The sequence below is a fragment of the Mauremys reevesii genome, unplaced genomic scaffold (assembly GCF_016161935.1).
Source record: "Mauremys reevesii isolate NIE-2019 unplaced genomic scaffold, ASM1616193v1 Contig14, whole genome shotgun sequence".
Taxonomy (NCBI): Eukaryota; Metazoa; Chordata; order Testudines; family Geoemydidae; genus Mauremys; species Mauremys reevesii.
The window spans coordinates 662,695-683,815 of record NW_024100760.1 but is presented as its reverse complement, the minus strand read 5'-3'; the positions used below and the strand labels follow the sequence as shown (position 1 = coordinate 683,815).

The following is a 21,121-nucleotide window of genomic DNA, read 5'->3' as shown; positions in this document are numbered from 1 at the left end:
CCCTGCGTTTCTAGTTCTAACAGTGGAGGGTCCAAGGTGCCCAGGACATCCTCCACCTGTATGTCTCCACTGTCCAATAACCTGTGTGTGTCATCACACAGGGGTCCCACCGGCGGCACAGAGGTGTCAGAAATGGGCTGAAATACTTCCGCCATGGGGTTTGGAGCAGAGGAGGGGGAGTCTCTTTTGGTTAAGCTGATCGAGACTGAAATCTTGTCTCCATTTCAGGATACACCATGGTTGTGTCTTCCTCCTCAGACTCACTCTTGGATGTGCTGCATAGGGGTAGGTTAGCTGCAGGGGGCTGGCTGTTCGTGTTGGATGGTGGCTTTGATCTAGCACCTTTGTTCTACCCGGTTACCCTATCGTGGCCCCTCTCATAAGGGGTGCCTACCAATTCCCCCACAAGATTTCAAATGCACTGAAATGCACAGTCTTTGTCTGCCCTGGACCCTCTTCAGGTTTGATCTTGTAGGCCGGCAGGTCTCCCAGCTTTTCCATCACCAAGTAGGGTATTGCCTTCCATCTGTCAGCTATCTTGTGTTTGCCAGCAATACCCAAATTTCGCAGCAGGACTCTGTCCCCCAACTGGAGCTCCTGCAAACGTACCCTAGCATCATATCAATGTTTGTTGCGGTCTGCATTTTTCTGAGCCGCAGATGTAGCTAAGTGATAAGCATCCTGCAGCTTTTTTCTTAGTTGGGATACATATTACTGATGAGTTTCATAGCTATCTCCATCCTCTGATACACCAAAGCACAGGTCTATGGGTAATCTTGGTTCTCACCCAAGCATCAAGAGATATGGGGTGACTCCCTAGCATCATTCTTTGTGGCGTTGTAGGCGTGCACCAGAAATGCGACATGTTGACTCCAGCTTGCCTTCTGCTCTGGTCGCAAAGTCCCCAACATATCTAATAGGGTTCAGTTGAACCTCTCTGGCTGAGGATCACCTAGCGGGTGATAAGGTGTTGTCCTAGACTTTCTAATTCCCGCTATCCTCAGCACCTCCTTCAGAAGGTGACTCTCAAAGTCCTGCCTCTGATCCGAGTGTATCCAGGCTGGGAATCCATAAACTGAGAAATATTTTTTCTCACAGTACTCGAGCAACAGTGGTGGCCCTCTAATCGCATGTGGGATATGCCTGTGCATACCGCGTAAAATGGTCAGTCATTACTAGAATGTTCCTAACATTCCTCTTATCTACTTCTAAAGACAAGAAATTAATGCATATCAGCTCCAAGGGTTTGTTGCTGGTGATGTTCTTCAGATAGGCAGCCCTCGTGGGCAGAGTTTTCCTTTGAACACATCAAGCGAAAGTCTCACATTTCCTGCGAACATCTTCAGCCATTCGGGGCCAATAGACCCTACTACGAATAAGTTCCAGGGTCCTCTCCATCCCTAAATGTCCAAAGTAATCATGCAGGGCCCTCATGGCCAGGGCTTTGTAATCTTTTGGCAGCACTAGTTGTGCTCGTTGCTTTTGTAAAGGGTCAGTGGTCATTCGGTGTAACAGTCCCTGAATCAATTTTAGTTTGGTCCATTCTCTCAATAGTAGTTTACCCTCCGGGTTAGATGGGACAACCACAGCTGGGCTTTGCCCCTTCCTTTTGACAAGTAGTGTATCACGAATGTCAATATCTTACAGCTGGGCTTCTTGCCAGTCAGCCGCATTGAGCATGGGCAAGGGAGATTGGTCCAATGCAATATAGTTCACTGAAGCAGAAGGCACGCATTCAGGGGGCAGGCCCAAAGCTTCAGCAACACATCCATGAAGACTCTCATGGGCCTCTGGCTCTCGGCGACTCACACTACAAATAGCTCTCATGCCATCCGTGGGTATCATAGCAACTTTGGGTGCCTGCGGACACCTGGACAATGCATCTGCATCTACATTGATTCTCCCTGATCAGTATTGAATGCTGAACCCTTAGCTAGCCAAGGTGGCCACCCACCTCTGCCCTGTAGCATCCAACTTAGCACTTGTTAACACATAAGTCAGTGGGTTGTTGTCTGTACACACCTGGAACTGAGCACCATACAAGAAGTCTTGAAATTTCTCAGTGATGGCCCATTTCAAGGCCAAGAACTCCAGCTTGTGGGTGGGATAGCGAGTTTCACTATCAGACAGTCCTCGGCTGGCAAAGGCTATAGGTTAACGTTTGCCTTCCACTTCCTGGTACAGGACTGCTCCCAGACCCTCCAAACTGGCATCAGTATGCAGGATAAACAGCTTGCTTGGGTCAGCAAAGACTAGGACCGGAGCACGAGTTAGGCAAGTAATGATTTCTCAAAAAGCCCTTTCACATCTCTCATCCCACCATGGCCCAAATGGTTCAAAGAGACCATAGTGTCTCTGCACAGGAGACTTTGGGGACCTCCTCTTATTCTTGGTCTTAGATTTGTTCTTGCTGGATTGGTATCTCCTGGTAAGATCATTCAGTGGTTTTACAATCGTAGCATAGTTTTTCACAACTCTGCAGTAGTAGCCACTAAACCCAAGAAAGGTCTTGAGTTCTCTGTAGTTACTTGGCCATGACCATGTAGTGAGTGCTTCTATTTTATTGGGATCAGTATTCACACCCTCTTGGGACATGATGTGACCCACATACTTCACTGAGGTTCTGAAGAACTGGCATTTGTCAATTAAAAGCTTCAAACCATAATCCTCCAACCTATCAAGCACTTTAAGAAGTCTTTCTTCATGTTCCTCCAAGGTTCTTCGAGACACAATCAGGTCATCCAAATAAACTAACACTTGAAGTAAATTCATGTCTCCCACAACTTTCTCCATAAGACGCTGAAATGTGGCAGGTGCTCCAGAAATCCCTTGGGGCATGCGTTCAAACTGATAAAACCCTAATGGGAAAATGAAGGCTGTCTTCTCCTTATCTTGTTCTCCCAGAGGAATCTGGTAGTATCCACTCCGAAGATCCAACACAGAGGACCACTGGCTTCCCAACAAACAGTCTAAGGTATCTTGGACTCAGGGCATAGTGTACTGGTCAACCACAGTACGGCAGTTTAGGGTGCGGTAGTCAATACACATCCAGATTTTCCCATTCTTTTTACAGCCCACCACAATGTGTGAGGAATATGGGCTGCGAGACTCCGTAATGATGCCATTTGCAGCCAGCTCCTGAAGATGTTGTCACACATCTTCCATCTCGGAGAGAGCAATCCTCCTAGATCTCTCCTGAAAGGTCAAGAGTCATGTAGTCTGATGTTGTGCTCTATTCCTTTTGCACATCCCATATCCCACTCATGCAGTGAGAACACCTTGGATCTTTCACAAAGTTTTCTCAGGCGATCTTTCCACTCCTCAGACAATGGTGAATCTCCAAAGTCAAACTTTGCTGGGTCTATTGTCGGAACTTGAGTCTCACACTGGGGTTTTAAAATTGATTCAAGCTCGAAGAAGTCTGCTATCTTTTGCCCTTGCTTCACAACAACATCACGACTTGTTTCATTAGCAATCAGTATAGTCACCTTTTCCTGAGCTTCAGCAGGTAGGGTTATGACTCCACTGGGGACCAGCACTCCTTCCGGGAGCTCTCCTTCAACTGGCTGCCCTACCATTGCTAATGCCCCTTTACGGCCTTTCAGCCAGGTACTAATGACAAGCACTTCTTGCTCCATCCTTGCAGGCACTACTAAGGCGGTTGTGCCCACGTACTTCAGTGCCCCAATTGGTAGCTCAGATGTCTCCTTTTAGTGCTTTCAATCTTCCTATAGGCTTCAGAACAAAGCATATGGATCATCAAGGTGTTCAGGTATTGGTCCCCAGCCCATTGTCTGCAGTAATTCAAGCACCTTGAAGAGACTGGAGTTGGTCCCTATCAGCACAGACACATCAGAGGTCCCTTTAGTGTCAGGGCATATTAAGGCAGCTGTGTCTACCCCTTCTCTTACCCCAGCAACCTCCTCTGAGAATTCCAGGTGCACTATGACATACCCTTGGTAGGGGTATTCATCCATGCTGAGGCCACACAGACCAATGCCAGTCAGTGGCTGTATAGGCAGGTGCCTAAGCATCTGTTGGTAGAATGACTGAAATATAATAGTCACTTGAGAGCCAATGTCAAGCACGGCTTTACACTCTGCCCCTTTAATCCTCACTGTGACCTCTGCTCAAGGTCCTATCAGTCCTACAGGGATCCCAGATGAACAGTCTTTTCTGGGGGGATCTTCAAATCCTGCAGGCCTGGGTGGTCCCCATCCCCAGACCCTCTGGCAGTTACCGGATCTCTACCAACTGATCCTCAGCTTTCCATACACTAAGGAGAGATTTTCTTCATTACGGTACTTGGCAGCACTAGATCAGACGTGATAGTTCGAACTCCGAGAAGTCGAACTCACCGTGTCGACCCGGACGGTAAGTGTAGACTAGCCCTAAGAGGCAATACTTCCCCTCTCACAAGCACGGAGTCTGAGTGTAGCAAAGGTTCAACAAGGACAAGTGCAGAGTCCTGCATTTAGAAGAATACCAGGCACTGTTACAGACTAGGGACCAAATGGCTAGGAAGCAGTTCTGCAGAAAAGGACCTAGGGGTTACAGTGGACGAGAAGCTGGATATGTGTCAACAGTGTGCCCTTGTTGCCAAGAAGGCTAACAGCATTTTGTGCTGTATAAGTAGGGGCATTGCCAACAGATCGAGGGACATGATCATTCCCCTCTATTCAACGTTGGTGACGCCTCATTTGGAGTACTGTGTCCAGTTTTGGGCCCCACACTGCAAGAAGGATGTGGAAAAATTGGAAAGAGTCCAGTGGAGGGCAACAAAAATGTTTAGGGGGCTGGAGCACATGACTTATGAAGAGAGGCTGAGGGAACTGGGACTGTTTAGTCTGCAGAAGAGAAGAATGAGGTGGGGTTTGATAGCTGCTTTCAACTACCTGAAAGGGAGTTTCATAGAGGATGGATCTAGATTGTTCTCAGTAGTACCAGATGACAGAACGAGGACTAATAGTCTCAAGTTGCAGTGGGGGAGGTTTAGGTTGGATATTAGGAAAAAAACTTTTTCACTAGGAGGGTGGTGAAGCACTGGAATGGGTTACGTAGGGAGGTGGTGGAATCTCCTTTCTCAGAGGTTTTTAAGGTCAGGCTCAACAAAGCCCTGGCTGGGATGATTTAGTTGGGAATTGGTCCTGCTTTGAGCAGGGGGTTGGACTAGATGACCTCCTGAGGTCCCTTCCAACCCTGATATTCTACGATTCTATGAAAATCCTTTTAATAAAGGAGGGAAAAAATGTAGCATTATATTGGGGGAACACCACAAACAGGATTCATAACACAAACCATGAGCAAAAGACCCACCCCCCATGTAAGTTTGGCAGTGTCCTTTTCCCCTCAGGGTCTTAAGTCCAGCAACCCAAAAAATCACCCAAAGTCCCAAAAGTCCAACACCCCAAAAGTCTCTTGAGTCCAAGAACCCAAAAATCACCCCAAAGTCTCTGTCCCTGGTCAGTGCAGGCCCAGAGTTCAAAAGTTTATCTGCAGAGTTTTACCTCTCCATGTGGGTGGAAATGGGGGTGCCCCCGACGGGGGAGTTAAGGGGCACCTTATGTGGTCTGAGGCCGACTGCCCCACCTGTCCATGGAGTTCTGTTGCAGCCTTCACTGTGACCCACTCCGCTAGCTGTTCCGCTCCACCAGCTGTCCCGTGAGCTGCTCCAGCTATCCTGCAAACTGCTTTGCTCCGCCAGCCACTCAGTCATATATCTTCAGGCCCCCAACTACTTATCACAGCACTCAGTGATTTTAGTTTGTAGTAGGGGAGCCTCAGTGCTGGTGCATCATTGGCCCAAAGTGAATTCAGCTCAGCAGCCTATAACTAGACTCCTAATGGAATCAAAATTAGCTCTGATATTCCACAGTGAAGAGAGGAGGCAGTGCAATTGGTATTTCAGGCCCTCAAAGGGCACCTATACCATCCAATACAAATACCTGTCCCCAGCCTCTCTCCATTCAGTGGGTTTTGGCACCCATGTCCCTTGTCTAGTGAGTGCTACTTCGTTGACGGCAAGTCCCTCTGTCATAAAACAGTTCCACTGTCCTTGAGTCATATAATCAGGGCAACAACACTTTATTCTTCCTGCCCCAATAACAGAGAAACTGGGGATTCCACAGCAGCCAAAGTGACCATTTGGGCTGCTGTGGGCTCATGCTAGGTAGGGTCGGTGTGCCTATGCAAACAAGATCAGCCCCTGGAGTTCTTTTGCACAACTCACCACAATTCACCACCAGATGTCAGAGTAGATCTCATCCTGAATCTGCTTACACATCCTAGGGTGCTGAGGGGGCTGGCTGATGTGATTTTAGAGCCATTGGCCATTATCTTTGAAAACTCATGGCAAACAGGGGAGGTCCTGGATGACTGGAAAAAGGTAAATATAGTGCCCATCTTTAAAAAAGGGAACAAGGAGAATCTGTGGAACTACAGATTGGTCAGCCTCACCTCAATCCCTGGAAAAACCATGGAGCAGATCCTCAAGGAATCAATTTTGAAGCACTTGGAGGAGAGGAAGGTGATCAGGAACAGTCAACATGGTTTTACCAAGGGCAAGTCATGCCTGACCAACCTGATTGCCTTCTCTGTGGATATGGGGAAAGCGGTGGACATGATATACCTTGACTTTAGCAAAGCTTTTGATATGGTCTTCCACAGTATTCTTGCCAGCAAGTTGAAAAAGTATGGATTGGATGAATGGACTATAACGTGGACAACAAGCTGGCTAGATTGTCAGGCTCAATGGGTAGTGATCAATGGCTTGATGTCTAGTTGGCAGTTGGTATCAAGCAGAGTGTCCCATGGTTTGTCTTGGGGATAGTTCTGTTCAACATCTTCATTAATGATCTGGATGATGGGATGGATTGCACCCTCAGGAAGTTAGTGGATGACACTAAGCTATGGGGAGAGGTCGATATGCTGGAGGGTAGGGATAGAATAATAGAACCATACAATCATAGACTATCAGGGTTGGAAGGGACCTCAGGAGGTCATCTAGTCCAACCCCCTGCTCAAAGCAGGACCAATTCCCAACTAAATCATCCCAGCCAGGGCTTTGTCAAGCCTGACCTTAAAAACTTCCAAGGAAGGAGATTCCACCACCTCCCTAGGTAACCCATTCCAGTGCTTCACCACTCTCTGAGTGAAAAACTTTTTCCTAATATCCAACCTAAACCTCCACCACTGCAACTTAGGAACATTACTCCTTGTTCTGTCATCTGCTACCACTGAGAACAGTCTAGATCCATCCTCTTTGGAACCCCCTTTCAGGTAGTTGAAAGCAGCTATTAAATCCCCCCTCACTTTTCTCTTCCGCAGACTAAACAATCCCAATTCCCTCAGCCTCTCCTCATAAGTCATGTGCTCCAGCCCCCTAATCATTTTTGTTGCCCTCCACTGGACTCTTTCCAATTTTCCACATCCTTCTTGTAGTGTGGGGCGCAAAACTGGACACAGTACTCCAGATGAGGCCTTACCAATGTCGAATAGAGGGGAATGATCATATCCCTCAATCTGCTTGCAATGCCCCTACTTATACAGCACAAAATGCTGTTAGCCTTCTTGGGAACAATGGCACACTGTTGACTCATATCCAGCTTCTCGTCCACTGTAACCCCTAGGTCTTTTTCTGCAGAACTGCTGCCTAGCCACTCGGTACCTAGTCTGTAACAGTGAATGGGATTCGTCCATCCTAAGTGCAGGAAACTGCACTTGTCCTTGTTGAACCTCATCAGGTTTCTTTTGGCCCAGTCCTCTAATTTGTCTAGGTCCCTCTGTATCCTATCCCTACCCTCCAGCGTATCTACTCCTCCTCCCAGTTTAGTGTCATCTGCAAACTTGCTGAGAGTGCAGTCCACACCATCCTCCAGATCATTAATGAACATATTGAACAAAACGAGCCCCAGGACCGACCCTTGGGAAACTCCACTTGAAACTAGCTGCCAACTAGACATGGGGCCATTGATCACTACCCGCTGAGCCCGACAATCTAGCCAGCTTTCTATCCATCTTATAGTCCAATCATCCAGCCTATACTTCTTTAACTTGCTGGCAAGAATACTTTGGGAGACCGTATCAAAAGCTTTGCTAAAGTCAAGGAATAACACATCCACTGCTTTCCCCTCATCCACAGACCCAGTTATCTCCTCATAGAAGGCAATTAGGTTAGTCAGGCATGACTTGCCCTTGGTGAATCCATGCTGACTGTTCCTGATGACTTTCCTCTCCTGTAAGTGCTTCAGAATTGATTCCTTGAAGACCTGCTCCATGATTTTTCCAGGGACTGAGGTGAGGCTGACTGGGCTGTAGTTCCCCGGATCCTCCTCCTTCCCTTTTTTGAAGATGAGCACTACATTAGCCTTTTTCCAGTCATCCGGGACCTCCCCCGTTCGCCATGAGTTTTCAAAGATAACGGCTAATGGCTCTGCAATCACATCCACCAACTCCTTTAGCGTCATTGAATGCAGTGCATCCGGCCCCATGGACTTGTGCTTGTCCAGTTTTTCTAAATAGTCCAGAACCACTTCTTTTCCACAGAGGGCTGGTCACTTTCTCCCCATACTGTGCTGCCCAGTGCAGCAGTCTGGGAGCTGACCTTGTGTGTGAAGACAGAGGCAAAAAAATCATTGAGTACATTAGCTTTTTCCACATCCTCTGTCACTAGGTTGCCTCCTCATTCAGTAAGGGGCCCACACTTGCCTTGACTTTCTTCTTGTTGCTAACATACTTAAAGAAACCCTTCTTGTTACTCTTAACATCTCTTGCTAGCTGCAACTTCAAGTGTGATTTGGCCTTCCTGATTTCACTCCTGCATTCCTGAGCAATATTTTTATACTCCTCTCTGGTCATTCGTCCAATCTTCCACTTCTTGTAAGCTTCTTTTTTGCATTTAAGATCAGCAAGGATTTCACTGTTAAGCCAAGCTGGTCACCTGCCATATTTACTATTCTTCCTACACATCGGGATGTTTTTTTCCTGCAACCTTAATAAGGATTCTTTAAAATACAGCCAGCTCTCCTGGACTCCTTTCCCCCTCAGGTTATTTCCCCAGGGGATCCTGCCCATCAGCTCCCTGAGGGAGTCAAAGTCTGCTTTTCTGAAGTCCAGGGTCCGTATTCTGCTGCTCTCCTTTTTTCCCTGTGTAAGGATCCTGAACTGAATCATCTCATGATCACTGTCTCCCAGGTTCCCATCCACTTTTGCTTCCCCTACTAACTCTTCTCTGTTTGTGAGCAGCAGGTCAAGAAGAGCTCTGCCCCTAGTTGTTTCCAGATGGACCTAGACAAATTGAAGGATTGGGCTAAAAGAAATCTGATGAGGTTCAACAAGGACAAGTGCAGAGTCCTGAACTTAGGACGGAAAAATCCCATGCACTGTTACAGGCTGGGGACCAACTAGCTAAGTGGCAGTTCTGCACAAAAAAGGAGCTGGGGATTACAGTGGACGAGAAGCTGGATATGAGTCAGCAGTGTGCTCTTGTTGCCAAGAAGGCTAACGGCATTTTGGTCTGCATGAGTAGGAGCATTACCAGCAGATTGAGGGAAGTCAATATTCCTCTCTATTTGGCACTGGTGAGGCCACATCTGGAGTATTGTGTCCAGTTTTGGGCCCTCCAATGCAGAACGGATGTGGACAAATTGGAAAGAATCCAGCAAAGGGCAATGGAAATGATTAGGGAGCTGGAGCACATGACTTATGAGGAGAGGCTGAGGGAACTGGGATTATTTAGAAGAGAAGAGTGAGGGAGGATTTGATAGCAACCTTCAACTACCTGAAAGGGGGTTCCAAAGAGGATGGATCTAAACTGTTCTCAGTGGTAGCAGATGACAGAACAAGGAGGGATGGTCTCAAGTTGCAGTGAGGGAGGTCTAGATTGTATATTAGGAAAAAGTATTTCAAACTAGGAGGGTGGTGAAGCACTGGCATGGGTTACCTAGGGAGGTGGTGGAATCTCCATTCCTAGAGGTTTTTAATGCCTGGCTTGACAAAGCCCTGGCTGGGATGATTTAGTTGGGTTTGGTCCTGCTTTGAGCAGGGGGTTGGACTAGATGACCTCCTGAGGTCTCTTCCAACCCTTATCTTCTATAATTCTATGATTTCGTGTTTTCTGTGAGGCTCTGCGCAAACCCCATGTCCACCAGCCCTCCTGAAACTTCTGTTGGTACTTTTCCACTGACAACCCCATCCTTTCTAGGACAGCCACCTTTACCACATCGTAATCCTTGGCCTGTTCATCACTGAACTCCATATAGGCAGCCTGCGCCTCGCCATCCAGATAGGGGGCCAGTTGCAGGGCCCAAGTTGCCTTGTCCCACCCGGCGCCCACGGCCACCCACTCAAACATACACAGGAAGGTGTCAGGGTCATTGGCGGGTCCCATTTTACATAAGCCCAAGCCTGGCGTGCGACTGCCATCACCTCCCTGGGGACTCACCAACCTGTGCAGGAGCTGCTGTGGTACCTTAGCCTGCTCCCTGAAGAAGTCCTGGAGGCTCTTCTGTTGCTCGGCCTGCCAGGCGAGTAAGGCCTGGCTCTCCAGATCGTGGGATTGCTGGAAGGCCTACAGTGCTTTCTGCATCTCCTCTTGTTGCTTGGCTAGCCATTGCATGGTTCCCTCCATCTTCAGGTACCCATGCCCTGGTGGTGGCTGGAGATCCCAGACAAGACCCCATATGTAATGGGGTACATACTGCACCCCTCTGGATTCAGTCCCTTGGCCCCTCTCCTCCATGAATCAGGGACACTCCAGTCTGGTGCCACACCCGTGTTCTTTATTAGTGATCAGTTTCCCACTACCAGTTTCCCACTATATACAGGCTACCACAGGCTGGACCAGAAACAGACTAGGAGGCTCCTACTCCCTCTGTGCCTGATATCCTGCCCTTATTCTCTGCCCCCCCCCGCCGCCTTTCTCTCACTTCCTTCCAGCCTTAGAGCTTCTGCTAATGAGGCTGACAGGTGTGGTCAGTTATCTTAATCCAGCCCCAATCCATTCTCCCTGATTGGGGCTGGAGTGGCAGGCGCTAATTAAAGACTTTTCTAGCAGCGCCCTGCTACACAAGTTTACACGTCTATGAACAAAGAGTGTAGGTCACAATTGCAGGATGGGAGACTATCCAAGAAAGCAGTTACTGAAAAGGACTTGAACGTGAGCTCCCAGAGTGATGCTGGAGCTAAGATGGTGAATGCAACCCTTGAATGTATAAAATGAGAATATCTAGCAGGAGAAAGGAGGTGACATCACCCCTGTGTGTGGTGTTAGCCAGACCGCTGCTGGGTACTGTGTCCAGTTCTGGTGTCCACACTTTAAAACAGGATTTTGACAAATTGGAAACTGCTCAGCTACAGGAACAATTAGAGGTCTGGAAACCTGCCTCATAGTCAGAAACGTAGGAGCTCAAGTTATAGAGCTTATCCGAGGGAAGGTTAAAAGGTGACTTGATCACAGTCTGTAAGTACCTACAAGGGAAGGAGATTTCTGACAGTCAACAGGTCTCTAATCTAGCTGACAAAGACAGAACAAGATCTGATGGCTGCAAGTTGAAGCTGGACACATTCAGACTAGAAATAAGGTGCAGATTTTAACAGTGAGGGGAATTAACCATTGGAAAACTGCCCTAGGTACGTGGTGGATTCTCCATCACTTGGAATCTTTCAACCCAAACTGGGTGTCTCTTTCTATAACATCCACTTTGGCTGGAACAGAAGTTCTGGACTGGATGCAGAGATCACAGGGGGAGGGTCTCTGGCCCGGGCTATACAGGAGGTCAGACTAGATTATCATAATGCCCCCGTCAGGCCTTAACATCTATGAATCCATGAACTCATAACACACTGGGGCCAGCTAGGGAATTAACTGTTCTCTGCTGAACAGGCAGGTCTGGGTATGGAGCTGTTGGCTTGTAGCGGCGAGAGAGATTTGGGCAGAGCAGAGTGCTGGGTCTTGGAACAGATGATGCGCTAGTGTCTCTGGTTCCGATGTTCCCATTTGTGGCTATGATTAGAGCATGAAGGGGACATTCCCTTCAGTCCTGGGAATTTCTGGGGTCCCTGAGCCAGGACTCAGCTGTCAAGCCAAATGCAAATCCCATTCTCCAGCTCTAGAATGGGACCTTGCTCCTCACACTCCGCGCTCTCTGTTTGCCAGGTGACATCTTCCCCCGGGTTTATCCCTGGCTGGCTGCTTTCTGGGTATTGTTCACTCTGGTTCTCATTGCTGCTGGAGCTTGTGCATATCTTGGATACGCAGGTAATGGGAATGTGTTATTTGTATGTTTAGAGCCCAGCTCTAGAGGGCACTGGGCTGGGGCATGGGAGTGTCTTATTGTTCAGATAGTTACCTTGTTTTTGTTTTAGGAAATAAACCAAACTAACAAACACACCGGGGTCCCCAGCCCCACCTGTATTAGTGCATTGCTCTGTGTTTCCCCTTCCTTCCCTATCACACTGCAATGTCCAATTCTCTGTCTTACAGCGAAGCGAAAAGCCTCTCAGAAGAAACTCTCTAAAGAAGAGGCTCTGTTAACTCTTGGTAGGTCTCCTGCAGTATCTCTTGCTCTGTCTGTTGAGATGTGTGAGCTCTGTGACTGCTTGGTGTTATCTGTGGGCTCAGTGCAATGAAGGGATGGAGCCAGGAGGTCTCTGCCCAGTAGTTCCTCATCTCCCCCACGTTCTCAAACAAGCTGATGGTAACAGGTTGACAAATGTGTATTTTGCAACAGAAACCCAAAGGTTCGTGTTTGTGAGATTCCCTGCACGTGGCTGCGGCAGGGAGATGGGCTTGCAGTGACAAATCTGAATCATATTCTGTCCCACTAACCCTGGGAAATTGTTCAGTGGCTAAAGGAAACGACACGGCAAGATCAATGACGCTCTGTGAGATAATTCCATCCCTGTGACTGTTGAATGCACAGGACACAGGGAGGGTGTTTAACCACTAGAGGAAGCTCGTAATCGCAGTGATGAATTCTCGATCTCTTGATGGCATCAGATACAGATCGGGCACCTTTCTATAAGCTGCTGTAGTCAAACCTGAGTTATTGGGCTCAGTGCAGGGAGAACTGGGTGAGATTCTCTGGCCTGTGATATACAGCAGGTCAGAGCAGATAAACTAATGGTTCTGCTTGGCCTGAAACTCTACAAATCGGTGACATTCCCTCTCTCATATGGGCCAATAGACGGAGCAACAACATTTTATTAAATGCACACTTCTAATTTATTCCAATGTGAAATTTTCAATATTTAGTAACAATATTGGTTTGCACTGTGATGGTGCTGACCCGTTCTGCTGGGCACTGCACACACATGCAGGGAAATACAGATGAAAGGTGCAGAGAATGGATACAACACGCCAGGATAGTGACTTGCAATCACAACCCGGAAAAGGTCTGAAGATCCTCCTCTTTCATCTTGTCTCTGCCATGCCCTCTCGTGGCCACATTCCTCCAGCTAGGGAGGGCTGGATAAGACTCCCTTAGCAATCAGTGCTGTTCTGTAACTAGCCACAGGGGTCGCTGTGGAGTAACTGACCCTGCCCCATGGTTCTACCAGGCCTGTGCTACACACAGCCCTGAACCAGTTTAACTCAAGGTGCGTTTTGAAACCCAATTAATTAAATTGGTGAAAGTGTGTGTGTAGAAAGGGGCTAAGGAGTGAGATACTTCCCCATGTCTCCTGAGTGCTGGTGCATATCACTAACCACTAGCCCTGCTCCTGTCAAACTGCCAGTTCCTGCACTTGGGGTGGGAGTGTGGGCGTGGGATGTTTGTGACTAATCCCAGTCGTCAGGGAGTGTACAGAACCACCCAGTGTGTGTCTTTGGGTCTGACCCTTTTCTCTTCCCCATTTCAGAGACTGAGAAGAAGACCTTGGACACAGGTAGTTGGCTAAACCCCTAGTAAATGTGTGTCTGCGCTTTCATATTATAATGCGATAGAGATATCATCACATGCATTGTATGGACCTTAGTCATCTTCATGATCATCCCTCCCTGCCCTGGAAATAGTCAAACACTGCACAGTTTACAGCTCAGATTTCAGTGTCATCCTGAACAACAGAGAGTGAATTTAATGCATATAGGATAGCAGGCAGGGCCGGCTCCAGGCACCAGCCTACCAAGCACGTGCTTGGGGCGGCACCTTGGGACGGGGCGGGCACTCGGGGTTTGTTTTTGTTTTGTTTTTTTTGTTTGGATGGGCGGCGCTGAGGGGAGGCGGGGCTTAGGAGGCGTGGCGCCGTGTTGGGGGGGCAGCGACTTGGGTGGTGCGAGGTGACACTCGGAGGGGACGATGCTCGGGGGGGCGGGGACTTGGGCGATGTGGTGCTCGGGAGGGGTGGAGACTTGGGCAGCACAACGCGATGCTCGGAGGGGGTGGGGACTTGGGCGACGCAAAGCTCGGGGGCGGAGACTTGGGCGGGCGATGCTCGGGTCGGGAGTGGGCGGGATGACACTCGGGGGCGGGGACTTGGGTGATGCGATGCTCGGGGGCGGGGACTTGGGTGGGGCGATGCTTGGGTGCGGGGAGTGGGCAGGGCGACGCTCGGGGGCGGGGACTTGGGCGACGCGACGCTCAGGGGGTGGGGCGGCGTGACGCTCGGGGGGGGCGGCACTCTTTGTTTTCGCTTGGGGTGCCAAAAATGTTAGAGCCGGCCCTGATGGCAGGACTCAGGCTATGTCTACACTGCCCAGTGTTCAGATTACAGGAGTGTGAATAGCAACACACACTAATGCGCTGCATTGTAACAACCCTGTTTTGATGCTCTGGGTGTGAACTAAAAGATTCCTAGTTTACATTTCCAATTGTCATATTTGAAGAGGACCAACTAGGTGATGTTTAGACAGTAGTTACAGTGTAGCACTTTAGTGCATGATGCAAATCATATCCCCAAATGCCAATCTATGGAGCTGTGTAAACAAGCCTGAGCCGGGGCTGGGCAAATTTCCTCCATGAAGGTTTGTGGGTATTTCTCAGTTCTGACATGCAAAATGGCTGCTATCCCAATGCCGGGCACCCCACTTACACACAATTCTGGCAGTGCCCCTCTGTGTTCACCCATTGCATCCCGGCTATGGGTTACTTAGGGAGGTGGCGGAATCAATTTCTTTAGAGGTTTTTAAGGTCAGGCTTGACCAAGCCCCGGCTCGGATAATTTAGTTGGGGATTGGTCCTGCTTTGAGCAGGGGGTTGGACTAGATACCTCCTGAGGTCCCTTCCAAGCCTGATATTCTATGATTCTATGGTTCTATATCAGTGCTGGGCTCCCCACAGCACTGCCAGTGCCCCTCAATCCCCATCCACTGCCTCCCTGTAATCCAGACCAGAGCTCCACAATCCTGTCAAATTCTATAACTTCCCCCGCTCTCATATACATCATACATGCAAAGTCAGTGGAAGGGATTCTGGAATTGATTTTTGCAGTGGGTCCTCATGGGACAAACACCGCCCCTGGGCTTCCTTCCTGAGCTCCAGCTCTGTTGGCATCCCACAGTCCCCACCCACAGCTTCCCTACTATTCCAGCCCTTAGCCCTGTCCTGATCCCTCTCTCCTAGTCCAGGCCTGGCCGTCAAATGAATAGAATTTCAAAACCCTACTACGCTCTGGGTGGGCTCTGTGAGGTGCACTCTGATGGGCCCCACCACCCACATTGTTCTGACAAGCTGTTAGACCCAACATTTGGAAAAGCCCCATGTCACTGTTCTTGGAACAACACACACTGAACCCACAATGGTCTCCTTTTCTTCTCTCCCCAGAATGCCAGGATCTGCGTAAGACGATTGGTAAGTTCATCCACCTTCCCTTAGAGAGCCCTGGGCAGAGGCTCCGAGCCATACATGGCTCAGAGCAGATCCAGAAGCACCAACACTGCAAGGCAGGGCTGAGTGAACAGTTTGGGCCAAAATTTGAGTTGCATTAGTCATCTAGGGAGGTTGTGAAATCTCTATCTCTGGAGATATTTAAGAGTAGATTAGATAAATGTCTATCAGGAATGGTCTAGACAGTATTTGATCCTGCCATGAGGGCAGGGGACTGAACTCGATGACCTCTCGAGGTTCCTTCCAGTCCTAGAGTCTATGAATCTATGAATCTCAGTCCCATCACAGCACTATGATTTCTCTGCAGCAGACACAAGGTCACCTGCTCTCAAGTCTGGGTAGACAGACAGGTGTCACCTGGCCTTTGACAATCCAATGCCATCACATTGTTCTGATGCAGCAGAAGGGGGCTGGCCACTCTCTATAGATGGCTGCTGCAGTGCAGGCTATTCTGGGCCCCTCCCAGAACATGGTTCATGTTTCCATGCTTTGTTGCCAAGCCCAGATCCCAGATTTGTGCCCCAAACATCAACACATCCATCCCATAGTTACACCTAGAGTGCATAGCTTTGATGCTACAAAGGGCTGTTAGTAACACAGAAAAGGAATTCCCCTTAGACAGAAGAGTTGTGAATGCCAGAGCTGTAGTTGGATACACACTCACATCTTTCAACAAGGTTAGATGCTTTGCAAATCCCAGGTCTGCTGCATGTTGGTGTGTTTTACAAAACAACAGCCCAGCTCCTATCAAAGCTGCTGGCTCCTGCACTGGGACTGGGAGTGAGGCTGTGGGGGTCTGTTATTAACCCCAGTGGTTATGGGGCACACAGCCCCAGGCTGTGTCTAACTCTTTTCTCCTCTCTATTTCAGATGCTGAGAGGAAGGAATTGGAATCAGGTACTTGTGTCTGTGCTTTCACAGTAAACAAGATAGAACCCCCCCCCAGCGAACATGTGTCTGTGCTTTCACACTGTAACAAGATAAAAAAATCCCTTATACAACGTAGGGACTTCAGTCACCTTCATGATCATCTCCACAGGCACCAACTTTTATTGGTGTTGGTGGGTGCTCGCACCTCCCCTCCCCTGGCCTGAAGTCCCTGCCCAAACTCCGCCCCTACCTGCCCCTATTGAACACCTCTCCAAATCCCCGCTGTGGCCCTGCCTCCTCCCTGAAGCATGACACATTCCCCCTCCTTCCCTGTCCCTCCCAGGCTTGCCATGTGAAAAAGCTGTTTTGTGGCACAAGTTCTGGGAGAGGGGAGAAGCAGGAGGCAGTGGAGCACTCAGGGGAGGAGGCGGGGGTGAGCTGGAGCAGGGCAGGTAGTTGCCGGTGGGTGCTCTGCACCCACCAATTTTTCCCCATGGGTGCTCAAATCCCGGAGCACCCATGGAGTCGGCACCTATGATCATCTCACCCTGCCCTAGGAAGTAACAAACACTGCAGAGTTTGCGGCTCAGATTTCAATATCATCCTTAACAATGGAGAATGAATGTAATGCACATGGACTGGAGGGACTCAGGCTATGTCTACACTGCCCAACAAGTCAGATTACAGGAGTGTGAATAGCAACGCACACCAACATGTTGCACTGTAACAACCCATATGGATGCTGTGGGGATGAATTAGAAGGATCCTACTGTGCATTTATAAAGTCCTATTTGAAGAGAACTGTGTTAGTACGAACTAGGTACTGTTTAGTGCACATCAGCCGCATCCACACAGGACAGTTACAGAGCAACACTTTCGCGCATGCTACAAATCACAACCCTATATGCTGAACTATGGGACTGTGTAGAGAAGTCCTCAGTCTGGGGCTGAGAAATCTTCCTCCATCCATGTCTGTGGATATATCTCAATTCTGACCTGCAAAATATCTGTGCTCCCAACATGCTGCTCTGCTAGTGCCCCTCATTCCCCAGCCACAGTCCCTGACCTCTCCAAGCCCTGGGCTCCCCATGGCACCACTGGTGTCTCTAATTCCCCACCCACTACCTCCCTGCTATCCCAGCCCTGAATTCCGCAGTCTAGTCCAGTTGTGTTCGCCTCCTTCGTTCACCCCCCTCCCACTCTAGGCCTGGGCTGCAAATTAACATAAACTCCAAGCCCTTCTACACTCTGTACATGCTCAGTGAGGTACATTCTGAGCCACAACCCACAGTGTTCTCATGAGAGCCAAGACAGAACCTGACCCCATGGCTCGAGGAGTGGACATTAATCCAGTGCCACACAGCCCCATGGACACTTCCCCAGCTAAGCTCCTGCCAACCACTAACCCTACAGTTACATACTTCTGCAAATCAGCACCAAAAAGGGATTGCACAGCACAGAAATAGGAGGCCTGAGGCCGAGTGACAGGCTGCTGCAGTGCAGGCCTCTCTCCACCTGATACATGTTCTTATGTGATGCTCCCTCCCCTCATTCCCAGCAGTGCCAGCAGCTAGTGGTGCTGCCTCCCAGGGACATTTGTGGGCTCTTTTAGGGGCTGATCTGAGACTTTTTTTTCCTTCATTAGCAACAGTTTTGTGTGACGTGCTGTCAGTTCTGATGCCCTTGGCTCATTGGGTACATCTACACTGCAGCTGGGACCGAACGTCCTATCTTGGGTAGCCAGAGACTTGCTAGCTCTGCTTGAACTAGTGCTGTAACAGCAGTGTGGGTGGGGTAACAGGGGCAGCGGCTCAGAGTAGAAGTCCAAGTACGTACCCAGGGGATCCAAGTGAGTTTGTATTTAAGCAGCTAAGCCAAGCTGCTACACATGCTTCCCCCAGCTACATTCCTGCTCTTAGCACTTCCTCTCAAGCAGAACTAATACCTCTCTGCCTGTCCAAACAGGGAAGCTCACTCCCAGCTGCAGTGTAGATGCACCCAAAGTTTGGAACAACCCCATGTCACTGTTCTTGGAACAACCCACACTGAACCCATGATGGTCTCCTTTTTTTCTCTCCCCAGAGTGTGACAAACTGCGTGAGACGATTGGTGAGTTTATCCACCTTCCCTTGGAGAGCCCTGGGCAGAGGCTCCCAGCCACACACAGTGCTGAGCAAATCCAGAAGCACCAACACTGCAAGGCAGGACTAAAAAATCTGGGCCAAAATCTGAGTTGCATTAGTCATCTCAGTCCCATTGCAGCACTATGACCTCTCTCAAGCGGACACAGGTTCTTCTGCTCTCAAGTCTGGGTAAACAGACAGGTGTCACCTGATCTTTGACAATCCAATGCCAATCACATGGTTCTGATGCAGCAGAAGGGGGCCAGCCACTCTCTATAGATGGCTGCTGCAGTGCAGGCTCTTCTGGGCCCTTCCCAGAACATGGTTCATGTTTCCATGCTTTGTTGCCAAGCCCAGATCCCAGATTTGTGCCCCAAACATCAACACATCCATCCCATAGTTACACCTGGAGTGCATAGCTTTGATGCTACAAAGAGCTGTTAGTAACACAAAAAAGGAATTCCCCTTAGACAGAAGGATTGGGAATGTCAGAGCTGTAGTCGGATCCACACTCATCTTCCATCAAGGTCAAATGCTTTGCAAATCCCAGGTCTGCTGTGTGTTGGTGTGTTTTACTAAACGACTGTCCAGCTTCTGTCAAAGCTGCTGGCTCCTGCACTGGGACTGGGAGTGAGGCTGTGTGGGTCTGTTACTAACCTCAGTGGTTATGGGGCACACAGCCCCCGGCTCTGTGTCTAACTCTTTTCTCCTCTCTATTTCAGATGCGCAGAGGAAGGCCTTTGAATCAGGTACTTGGCTAACCCCAGTAAACGTGTCTGTGCTTTCACACTGTAATCAAATAGAAAAATCCCCTGTGCAATGTAGGGACTTCAGTCACCTTCATGATCATCTCCTCCTGCCCCGGGAAGTAACAAACACTGCAGAGTTTGCGGCTCAGATTTCAAGCATCATCCTTAACAATGGAGAATGAATGTAGTGCATATGGACTGGAGGGTCTCAGGCTATGTCTACGCTGCCCAACAAGTCAGATTATGGGAGTGTGAATTGCAATGCGTACCAAAGTGATGCACTGTAACAACCCATGTGGATGTTGTGGGCATGAATTAAAAGGTTCCTAGTATGCATTTATACAGTCCTCTTTAAAGAGAACTGTGTTAGTGCAAACTATGTTCTGTTTAGTGCACACCAGTCACATCCACACAGGATAGTTACAGAGCAACACTTTCGCGCATGCTACAAATCACAACCCTGTAGGCTGAACTATGGGACTGTGTAGACAAGTACTGAGTCAGATAGAAGTGTCGCTAGAGGAAGTTTTGGAATTAATTGATAAACTCAACATAAACAAGTCACCGGGGCCAGATGGCGTTCACCCAAGAGTTCTGAAAGAACTCAAATGTGAAGTTGCGGAACTATTAACTCTGGTTTCTAACCTGTCCTTTAAACCAACTTCTGTACCCAGTGACTGGAAGATAGTTAATGTAATGCCAATATTTAAAAAGGGCTCTAGAGGTGATCCTGGCAATTACAGACCGGTATGTCAAACCTCAGTACTAGGAAAATTAGTTGAAACAATAGTAAAGAATAAAATTGTCAGGCACATGGAAGAACATAAATTGTTTGGCAGCAGATTTAAAACAAATAAAAGGAAGTTCTTCTTCACACAGCTCACAGTCAACCCGTGGAACTCCTTACCTGAGGAGGTTGTTAAGGCTAGGACTATAATAGGGTTTAAAAGAGAAGTGGATAAATTCATGGAGGTTAAGTCCATTAATGACTATTAGCCAAGATGGGTAAGGAATGGTGTCCCTAGCCTCTGTTTGTCAGAGGGTGGTGATGGATGGCAACTTGATCATTACCTCTTAGGTTCACTCACTCGGGGGCACCTGTCATTGGCCACTGTCGGTAGACAGATTCTGGGCTGGATGGACCTTTGGTCTGACTCAGTATGGCTGTTCTTATATAGGGGCTGAGCAAACTTCATCCATCCATGTCTGTGAATACCGGTATATCTCGGTTCTGACCTGCAAAATATCTGAGCTCCCTGCATGCCACTATGCTGGTGCCCCTCAGTCCCCAGCCACAGTCCCCAACTTATCCAAGCCCTGGGCTCCCCATGGCATCACTGGTGCCCCTCATTCCCCACCCCTACCTCCCTGCTATCCAAGCCCTGAACTCCACAGTCTAGTCCAGTTGTGTTCTCTCTCTCCATACACCCCCCTCCTACTCTAGGCCTGGGCTGCAAATGAACATAAACTCCAAGCCCTTCTACACTCTGTACATGCTCAGTGAGGTACATTCTGAGCCACAACCCACAGTGTTCTCATGAGAACCAAGACAGAACCG

General features: G+C 48.9%; 1 pseudogene; it reads left to right on the top strand.

Moving 5' to 3' along the window:
* Positions 1-21,121, top strand: part of LOC120393049 — a 46,289-nt pseudogene that overhangs the window by 7,550 nt on the left and 17,618 nt on the right.